Consider the following 11,141-nt stretch of genomic DNA (forward strand, 5'->3'; position numbering starts at 1 on the left):
AAATATATTCCTTGATTGGCAAAAATGATATACAGTATCTCACAAAAGTGAGTACACCCCTCACATTTTTGTAAATCATTTATTATATATCTTTTCATGTGACAACACTGAAGAAATGACACTTTGCTACAATGTAAAGTAGTGAGTGTACAGCTTGTATAACAGTGTAAATTTGCTGTCCCCTCAAAATAACTCAACACACAGCCATTAATGTCTAAACCGCTGGCAACAAAAGTGAGTACACCCCTAAGTGACAATGTCCAAATTGGGCCCAATTAGTCATTTTCCCTCCCCGGTGTCATGTGACTCGTTAGTGTTACAAGGTCTCAGGTGTGAATGGGGAGCAGGTGTGTTAAATTTGGTGTTATCGCTCTCACTCTCTCATACTGGTCATTGGAAGTTCAACATGGCACCTCATGGCAAATAATTCACTGAGACACCAGAGACCCAGATGTTACATAATAAAAATAGCAATGACATCATCACTATACTTTACCTAGGCTGTGCAGAGAGAGAGCAGGACTGTGGGTGAGACCCAGCAGTGCATACTTAGTGTGTAACATGAAATGTGATTGAGCACCACATCCCCAAACCCTGCACTGTCGCCCCTTCCTGATTTGGATCACAGGTTGGATATTCCATGGAAATCCTGTGATTTTTTTTAAATGTATTGTGTCTGTGCATGAACCAGCTGGTCCTTATCCACTTCAATACCTTGCACTTTTACCCCCTTTCTTCCCAGGCCAATTTTCAGCTTTGAGCTCTGTCACACATGGCAATTGCTCAGGCATGCAACACTGTACCCATATGAAATGTTTATAATTTTTTTCACACAAATAAGGCTTTCTTTTGGTGGTATTTAATCACCACTGGGTTTTTTATTTATTTGTTAATAAATGAAAAGCGACGGAACAGTTTAAAGAAAAACTAGTTTTTCTTTGTTTTTGTTATAAAATAGAACCCAAATACCTGTCTTTGACAGTTCCCGGCCTCTAGTAATGATGACAGTGGTCAGGTGATGGAGCAGACCTTCCCACCCCCTGGGCGTGATCGCCAAGTTAAAAGGATGCCAGGGCTGGGCAGGAAGGGTTTTAAGTGGAACTAAACCATCCTATTGTTTTCAGCCAAGGAAGGTGCCATCTTGGCCTCTGTTTAATCTTCAGCTGCCATGATACTGAACATGTGATCAGTTGTGACACCAGCCATTATATGGTTTGACAGTTTGGTTGAGAGCACAACCAATGTGACAGTTACATTCCCGGTACGTGATGTTTTTTGGAACTGTTAAATCTATGAGTTTACTTCCGCTTTAAGGTTAAGAGTTTCATCTTTTCCAATGTAATTCTTGTGATGGATCTTCAGGTTTAGGACGCTGGAAGTCTTTATTGTTGTTTACGGTCTCTTATGATACTTTGCAATATTCTAACTTCATTTTCCTGTCCTTACTTCTAGTATTTAAGTTTTTAGAATCTTCTGTCGTTGTATGTGTCAGATTTGTCCCACGTCTTTTTGCACTGTTTGTCACTTCCTCGAAGTTGTGGAAGTTGTTTATGTGTCAAGGAAGAGCCTCTGTACCATTCACAACGCTGAATGTAATTGTGGCAAATTGTGAAGACACCTTCCTTGGGCAATCTGTTTATACGTTGTGTTCAAATAATCTCACAGTATTTCTTTCACATGGTACACGTGTCTGAGATATAACACTTCTGATGGAGCTGATTTCCTATCCTAATTCTTCTACAGAACAATGTACAGTAATATTTCACCTTATGTGTATAACAAATTATAATTGACAAATTAATTTCCTGTATTTACAGAGCTCCAGAGGAGCTTACACTCTAATGTCCCACCAAAGTCACACACCGTTATCATTATTATACATTTATATAGCTCTGTAAATAAATGTAAAACATGCAAAATGCAATTTTCGTAGTCACATTTTAAAAGCATAAATCACATTGAGCAGTGCTTAAATCAAACTGTAAGATTGCATAACATTAGTCCATATAATAATATACTGTCCAAATATTATGAACCACTGTCCAGAATGTCCAATGTATAAACGGTGATAGTATGGAAACACAGTCTCTCTAGCTAAAGGTCACCAGTGTTCCTCAAACAGATGCTCAATAGCCTTCACCACACCTTCTGTGCTCCCCTTAGCAATGGACACTCACCAAATTTCAATTCACTATGAGCCTGTATGCATCGGCTGCATGAGCCCTTGTCCCCGGATATCCAGCCAATCTCAATGGTTTACAAGCCAGGACACCTCATCAGCTTTCTCCAAAGCCAGGGTCAGGAACCGTGTAGCAGCAATAAATGCAAGCAGACAAATGGGGACAGAGGATAGTGTAATATTGCTTAACTTTATTATGTCACATATAACCCCGAACACCCCTCAATCAATCTGCTTACATCTGCAAGAAATTATACTGGCTCAAAACAAATTGGGACCGGGTGTACCGCTGCTCGCTGTCCGCGAGCTGAATCACCTCCTCGCGCTGAAACGGGATGTGACAAACCGCGGCTTCGGCAAGTTACGGAACACCAGCTAGTAACCCCCACGGTCTCGAAGGCAGCAACGTACGTGCGTCCTGATGCGTTTCGTCACGTGGACTTCTACTGAGGACGCTGGTACGTTGCAATGCTCGGACTTATGAATGCAGCCGGAGACCTCCCCCTTCGCATTCATTAGTTCTCAGGTGAGCGGACCGGACTGAATAGCACCATCCCGATCTCCCGAGTCAGTGCAATACGTATACTGGAAATTTGATTACATGTTTCCTATGCCCATACACTGCAAATGCAACTCTCCCAGTGCACTTATACACAAGACACCATGATTACGATAGTTTGGAATAATACCTAGGTAGGTCAGGCTGAAGTGCCTACCCGGATCGGTCACCAATCCAATCGGTCACCGACCACATATCTCACTGTGTATGGTCAGTCAACATGATAAATGGTACTCCTGCAACATATTTATATAGCTCTGACATATACCACAGTGCTGTACAGAGAACACTGAGCCAGTCACATCAGTCTCTGTACCAGAGTGGTTGTGGCAGCTCTCCTTCTCCAGACACCAGAGGGTCAGGTGAGTTAAATGGCCCCAGTGAGGAACTGAGATTCTGGGGTTGACCCAGGCAATGGTCCCCCTGAGGGATCTGACCCGCAATCCCAAACCACATCTTTACCTGAAGAACCTCGGCTATGGCCCTAAAAAAGGTGATTTGACCCCCCACTTTCAGAAAGCGGGATGCAGATCATCTAAAGAGAATAAAGAAGAAGGAGGAAAACCTGGTGAATCTGAAAGCAGACTACAGAAAAAAGAAAGCTGTGCATGATAAATATGGAGCAAGAAGCGCCAGAGTCTGAAACCGGAGGTTAAAATTTTGGAGGAAGCAATAAAGTACCAGCAGAATCTGGTCAAAGTGTTGAAGGAGAAAAGCGGAGCTTTCAAGGAAAAGTTCCAGAACGAGGAAAAGTTTCCGGAGAATTTGGGATGACACCAGTTGCAGGAAAGGCATCGGCGGTGGCAGTATGGGTGGAGAGTGAGGAGGGGGTCCTGATTGCTGACCCTGAAATCCCATCCACCTCAGGATCTACTTCACCAGAGGAAATGGTGGCCTCTGCCTCCCTCCCCAACAAGCTGGAGGAATAGCACAGGAGGTAGAGGAAAATGGCGGGAGGCCTGCTGAATTTTATTCAGGAAATTGAGTCTCACTTAAGTGGAAGAACCTTTCACTTTTCAGCGGATTCTGCAGATGAGGACGATGGTGAGGACTCTGTACCTGGACATTTAAAGGTAAAAGTGACTGAGAAGCCATGCTTTGTAAAAACTGTCAGTATGGACTCCAGTATGCAGAGCAGCATGAAGAGCAGTGTTTTGGAGGGAAATCCCCCTGTGTCTGTACTGGACTCTGCCACTAAGATGCCTGTGATTGTGAACTCCGAGGCTATGAATTCTATGTCTCTGGACTTTGCTGGAGGGAAGGGAAAGGTATTTCTCATTTCTTTTGAATAATCCCCACTGGTTGCTGCAGGTATAGTAGATAATGTTGGGAAAGGAAATGACAGCTGCACTGTAAAAGGTGTTACTGAAATCCCAGGAAGAGTGACAAGGAGTGGAAGGCTTTTACCTTAGAGAAGTATGTTGGGGGAGGGGGAGGTGAAGACAGCAGCGTCTGGTGTGAGTGGGTCTGCTGGGAGCAGTAGTGCCACGGATGGGAAAATGAATGTAAATGATAAAGCTGTTTGTAATGCTGGAAAGGGGAATGTATGTTTGTTGGTGGATGGAGTGACACCTGCTGCTGCCTCTGGTGGTGATTTGCAGAGCGGGGGTTCTGATGCTCCTGCAACCAATGGTGCAGCTTTTTTAATAGTTTTTTTTAAAGGGTAACTCCGCCTTCTCTGCACCAGTGTGTCAGGCGGTGGAGTTTTGCGATCACTGTATTGTGTCTGTGACTCTGAATAGTCCCGATACACCACCTAGGGAGAGGGGTACCTGGAAGCTGAATTTGAGTCAATCCTTTGAGGATTTTTTTCAGGCACAGGTATCGATCACGGACTTTTGCAGCAGTACGTCAGAGTGGTGGGAGCTTACAAAACAAAGGATCGGTTTGTTTTTCAAGGCCATAGGAAGAAATAAACAGCTTGATAAGTATGTCACCTACCAGCGTTTGCGGCGGAAGCTTGATGGGCTTGTGTTGAATAATGGAGATCTGGAGAGGATCTCTGAAGTTAAACTCTTGCTCAGGGAGTGTCAATATGACAGGCATGCCTCTTTGGTTCTGGAAAGGGATTATGGGAAATATCACTCACCTTACCCTTACCAGAATTGCAAACAAGGTAAGGGCAGTTAAGTCAGTAGTAGCCTGGTTGACAGTACTGGTTCCTTGACCAAGTCCAAGTCAGGGATCCTGGAAACCGCCAGGTCATATTATGCTGACCTCCTGGGCAGGAGGGACCTTGATCGGGCAGGCATGTCAGGTTTTCTGGATTCTTTTCCAGAACTGGGAAATGACAGTTCTCTGGTGAGCTTAACAGAGGACATCATTGCAGATGAGGTAATTATGGCTATTGATAAGCTTGCCATTAAGATGTTGCCTGGGCCAGATGGATTGACATCCGAGTTTTACAAGCACTTTAAGGTTACTCTGGCCCCGTAACTGGTGGAGGTTTTTAATGGCTGTCTGAGAGAGGGTTTACTCTCTCCCTCAATGTGACAATCTGCAGTGATTCTTCTGTCAAAGGGTAAAAATTATTATAGAATCAAGAACTGGCTGCCCATTAGCCTTCTCAATGTTGATAGGAAGATACTGGCAAAAATAATTTTCTGGCGTTTATTGTCTGTAGTGGGCAATTTACGTTCTCACCACCAGCACTGTTCGGTTCGGGGTAGAAGCACTTTTTCAGCGGTGTTAGCTGTCTGGGAGGCCCTTGAACGGTGCAGGGCTGCAGGCTGGGGAAAGTACCTGCTGTCATTGGATCAGGCAAAAGCTTTTGATCGGGTTAATCATGAGTACCTATGGCTGCTTCTTGGCAAGTATGGCCAGGAGGGGGGCTTTATTTATTGGCTAAAGAGTTTGTACAGAGGGGCTGAAAGCTTCATGCTTGTAAATGGTTGGATGAGACAGCCCTTTGCGGTTGGCTCAGGTGTGCGTCAGGGATGTCCTTTGAGTCCTCTGCTATATACGTTCGCAAACGATCCCTTTATCAGTAGGTTAGAGAGTGGACCGTGGGGTGCCTTTGGGCATTCCTGGTGAGCCTCCTTTGAAGGTTGTGGCCTATGCTAATGACGTGTCTGTTTTCATCTTTGGGACAGAGGAGGCGGTCTCGGTAAAGGAGCAATATGCTGAGGCATCTGGCTCAAAGATCAATCAGGATAAGAGTGAAGTTTTCTGGATGGGAGAGGAAGGCGATAGTTTCGAGCTTCCAGACGCCTTCCCAGAGCCCCAGCAGGAAATTAAAGTTTTAGGCATCAAATTTGGCCCTGGCGATTAAGGTCTGGCAAATTGGGAAAGCCGGGTACAAGATGCCGATGCCAAGGTTGCCAGCTGGAAGTAATGGGAACTCTCTTACAGTGAAAGAATTGTCCTGATTAAAACTTACCTGATGCCGTTATTTCTGTATGTCAGCTTTGTCTGTGTTTTGCCAGTATCTCTCTATGCGAAGATCTACAGTTTTTTCTTCTAATCTTTATGGGGGAACAAACTGAACCTCATTAAGAGGTCTGTAACATACCTTCTCAGGCTGATGGGTGGCCTAGGTATGGTCAACCCAGTGGTATTTTTTTCTCTGATGTTTTTGAAACATCATTTTGGTAACATGCTGGCAGAGGAACTGCCTGGGTGGGTTAGTATTTTTCAGTCCTGGTTTAGGCCTTTTCTGCTGGAAGAATGATGGGCCAGTGAAAAGTCTGAGGGTCTAACATGGTAATCTCCCGACTTACGTTGCCCTGTGCCTGAAAATGCTTTGGCCATGGCGAGTGACAGCGGAGGAAAAATAAGTATCTTCCTAGGAAGGCCCTGGAAAGGAGGGCTGTTAAATCTGCCTTTAGCAAGCCTCTGGCCTTGAGGGATTGCCCAGGTCCTGTTATGAGGGAGGGTCTGTGTTTAATTAATCTGGAGAGAATCCCTTTAAAGTTTCGGGATTTGGCCTGGTTCTCGTTCCATGGCAGACTCTATGTGAAGGGCAACTTGAAGCATCTCTCTCTGGAGAACCATGGTTGTCCAAGAGTGGAGTGTGGCGGTGTGTGGAGGAAACAATGGACCATTTCTTGCTTCAGTGCTCTTCAATTTAGAAGTCTGTAAACGGGTGGGTGGGGCTCTGGGTATCCCTTTCCTTTCCTGCTTTAGTTATGCGGAGTGGTCGTATGGGTTGTTTGAGATGCATCGGGATTTTGATTTTGAGACATTTTTTTTAGTTAGCTTAGTAGTCCGTTACTTCACATGGAATGCGCAGTGTCAGGTTTCCACTCGAAAAAAAGTCGTTTCTGTCAAGGTGGTGGTGCACAAAATTCTGGGTGAGGTTGGGAAGATTCAGGGTCTTGAGAAGGACAGGTGGCCGCCAGGAGCCTGGATAAAGGCGTGGAGGAATGTCAAGTCCCCGTAGCTGCTGTCTGTCAGTCTCTGGGTGTGCGGCTTTTCTTTCTGTCCTTTCACGTCCCCTAAATTTATATAAGATCAGATTTTTGGAAAAAGGCTGCATGCATGGGTTAAATGTGTAATTGTGTCTTAGCCTGAGGGGGTGTTTAGGTGGAGGTTAGGGCTTTGTTGTGCATTATTATAATATTAATAATAATAGCAACAATATATATCTTGGTTTGTATATTTGCTTCTGTATATGTTTTCTGGCAATAAAGCTAGTTTGTTTTTTGTTTTTTTCATGCTGAAGTAAGCTACTTTTTGTTTGTTTATATATCATGTATTTATTCTGTATATACCGTATGTAAATATGTTTTTATTATGTTGTATGTTTGTAAGATTTTTAATAAACAAAAATTTACACTCTAATTTCCCCTCCCCCACAGTCACACACTACTATTATTATACATTTATATAGCTCTGACATATAATGCAGTGCTGTACAAAGAACACTGAGCCAGTCACACCTGTCTGTGTGCCAGAGGAGCTTACGCTCTAATGACTCCCCACAGTCACTTAGCATGCAGTATAGATATTTTAAGCAGTGTTCCAGACCATATAGATCTGTTTTCTCTAATAGGAACAGTTACATTTTTAGAGCTTCTATACCACTACAGAAGAGCTCATGAAGGGATATTTGCTGTTTGGTTTATATCCCAGAAGACATTCTAGGTATGTTTAGGCACAGAAGGTGTTTTAATGTGCTTTACAATTTTCACAGTGCTGTGCGGATCTAAGACTTTATCTTATTGCATTTCGTTCTCTGGGTAGCTGTGAACGAGGATTATCTTTTTGTTTTCCAGGTTTTTCAGCGGTTTTCCTTCATTCTGAGATTTTACAAAAGGGATATTTTAATTGGCAGTTCTCCTGGCAAAGTTGGTATCGATGGCATCTTGGCACCAGTGCAGTAAGGTAGGACCTGACTCCCCATTTGTAATATCATATTTATACAGTGCTGGTTTATATTTTGATATCAAAATATTGTGTTTTGCTTGGCATTTTATGGCATCTTCATTACACATATATTCAAAATGACATTTAAAAGTCGCTGCCAACAGCTTGATTTTGTTGTTTGAAGCAGGGATGGGCTAGAACCGTTGTCAGGTTATTATTGCTTTTGGGGGTTTATCGTTGCTTCTCCCACTCACCAGCATGGGACGTTTGGGAAGGGAGTTTGCTTTAAGCTGATCTCCAGGAATTCAGCTACTTTCTCAAATGCGCTGGCTTGCTATGAATTAGGCCCTTCAAGGTTGCATGCCACACCGTAGACTTATCTCTTTTATTTCCAGTTGACATTTCTACTGAACTCCTGAAGCACAACTATTGCTATACTCCCAGCGCTCTGACAGGAGAGATGCTTCTTTCATATACAGCAGCTGCTCTGCCTGCTCCTCCCCGCTGACCATTCACAGCTGACTTTTTATTTTGTGAATGGGTTTTTATAATTCAAAGCACTCCCTCATTGGCAAGAGGAGAGAAGGGGTGGGCAAAGCAGCTGCAGTAGCTGAGACCTGAAACTCCAGTATAGGAGCACAGAAAGTATAGCGATAGCTATGCTCCTGGATAGTGGTGGCTGGTGCTTCATCAGTCGGGGGGGGGGGGGGTGGAGGGCGGCAGACAGCCCCCCCTCCCAATCACTCCAGCCCGCACCACCATACCCCCCCCCCCCTGCCAGTTTACTTACCTTGCTCTGCGGGACTGACGGGCAGCGGCGGCGGCTTCCCCCTCATTCTCCATGTTCCCTCTCGGCGGCCGTCTCCTCCCTCCTTCTTGGCCAAAAGGATGCCTACTCCTTTCTGCCAATCGGGAAACAGGTCTCAGGACCCGATTCCTGATTGGCCGGGAGGAGAATTAGTGTGGCAATAGCGAATATTCATTCGCTATTTTCACACAACTGGGTGGGCTCAGGGCGCAGTGCTCTGGGCCCAGAGCCCACCCTTTTTTGAAGCCTATTAGAGCCTCTGGCTGTAATCACGTGCTTAAAAAAAAATCCCCCATTAGAATCCATGCATCCGGCGCCCTGCATGTAGATTAGGGGACGGACGCATGGATGGGGGGGCGGCGCCCCTGCTCCCCTAATGGACGGGCCGCCACTGCTCCTGGAGCTCAGTAAAAAAAAAAAGTACGTTTTATATATTAAATAAATAAGTCCACAAGTTGGAATTCACCTTGTTAGACTTAACCCATAGTAATCCAGCACATTTGAGAAAGTGGCTGAATTCCTGAAGGTCAGCTTTAAAGGGAGGTTCTGATATAAAGAGTATAAAGAGGGGATTATGTGATTGGGGGCCTGTGTGATGTGGGGGTTCGGTCATTTGGGGGGGGGGGGGCTTTGTGATAGGGTTACTCTGATGTGATGAGAAGACTCAGTTATTGGTGGGCCCATTGTACTGTACAGGGGGGACTCTGATATATAGGGAGAACTCTGACGCATAGGGGGGATTTTACATGATGTGGGGGGCTCTGACATGATTGGGGGACTTCTGACCTGATTGGGGGCATTTGATGTGATATGAGGACCTCTGATGTGAAGGGGTGCTCTTGACGTGACGGTAATTTCATCAAGACAGCTGTGTGCATCGTCCCAGGCTCAAGTTTTCCATTGATAAGTAAAATTCATATTTTTTTTTTTTACATTTTACACAACGGTGCCTTGAGATTTTGCATACCTTTAAAGGGTGCCACAACTGATAAAAGGTTGAGAAACGCTGATCTAGAGCATAGCGCGGCCAAATCAAAAAGCACTTATGATATCACTTCTTATAAATTGGCCCCTTTGCAAAAGCGGCCTTCAGACCTTTAGATGTGATGAGGAAAAAATTATGTATGTGTTATGAATATCTGACAGATGTAACACAATTCAAATGATTAAAACAGAATACAAGTCTCACAGCCCCGTCCAGGACTGTCAAGGAGCCGGCCCAGCTCTGCCTATACCAATTAGTGAAGGGTTAGGCTACTAAAAACTGGAGATAATGAGGGTATGAATTGAGCCTTCTGTGGCTCGCCGTACATTGTCGTAGTGACAAGTTCATTTTAATGGTTCATTAAGGAGGAGAGAACGTATTCTAAGTTCCCTTTTGACGTGTCCAATGAGCAATAACCCTCGTCACCTTTCAGCGTGTAATTCGGATCCCGGGTTTTTTTTTATTCCTTTATGGCGGTTGCCCGTTCACTGGACATGATGGGCTGTTTGTGCTGTTTTTTTCCTTGTTTAACATCTGTCACTTCTAATAACATTCCAGCGGTCTCCGTTTTTTTTCCCCCCTTGGGCGACATATGGAAGTCATGTTCCCGTAGATGTTCGACATGACCGGATGATAGGCCTGGAAGACGCGCGATATGACTCGGCCGGCACAGAGCGGTAATGAGCTGTTCAAAGTTTCAGGCTCGAACCTGTCATCCGTCAGATTTACTGTCCGCTCCTGGGAAAGGGCAGGAACGTTTTATTGGATGTGACTTACAAATCCGGAGCGGGGGACCGCAATGAATTTGGATGCTGTGGAGAGGCGCGGCGGCCTGTGTCGCCTGTTCCCGCGTTATGGCGTGTCCGTCTCTTACAGCCACCAGAGGACCCATTTGGCCAACTTAGGGCGCTTAGCTCTTCGCTCCTTGCTTGCTGTAAATCACTTTCACGGGCCCGGCGCAAGATGTGAGCTATGTACACTCTCATTTACTGTCATGTTTCGCACTGAGTATTCCAGATATTAAATCACATCTTGTTCAGGATCACTTAGAGCCCAGAAATTAATGTGTTTGGTGTAATGCTGTCTCGAGGAACATGACATCTTTTCAATCTGCCAGCCGCGGAGACATTGAAGTGTCATTCACCTCTAACGATTGTCGGCAACCACTCAAACTCCCCCTGATGAGAATCCCCCTTGCCTTTAATTCAAAGCGGTGCCTTGCATGAAGCAAGATCACAGTGTCGTAGAGAAGACTAAAACTGTAGAGTTGTTGCTTTTTTTTTATTCATGGTGTTGTCACCCA

The 11,141-nt window shown here is 44.8% G+C and overlaps 1 long non-coding RNA gene across 1 annotated transcript in view; it reads left to right on the forward strand.

Annotated features, from left to right (window-relative positions):
• LOC309561228 overlaps positions 1 to 8,065 on the forward strand; it is an 864,211-nt gene extending 856,146 nt beyond the window's left edge. The window contains exon 4 of the long non-coding RNA XR_014225552.1: positions 7,955 to 8,065. This is a non-coding gene — a long non-coding RNA (uncharacterized lncRNA). The remainder of the gene's footprint in view (positions 1 to 7,954) is intronic.
• The last annotated feature ends 3,076 nt before the right edge of the window (positions 8,066 to 11,141 follow it).

The sequence above is a fragment of the Pelophylax lessonae genome (assembly GCF_965119305.1).
Source record: "Pelophylax lessonae genome assembly, chromosome: 8".
Lineage (NCBI taxonomy): Eukaryota > Metazoa > Chordata > Amphibia > Anura > Ranidae > Pelophylax > Pelophylax lessonae.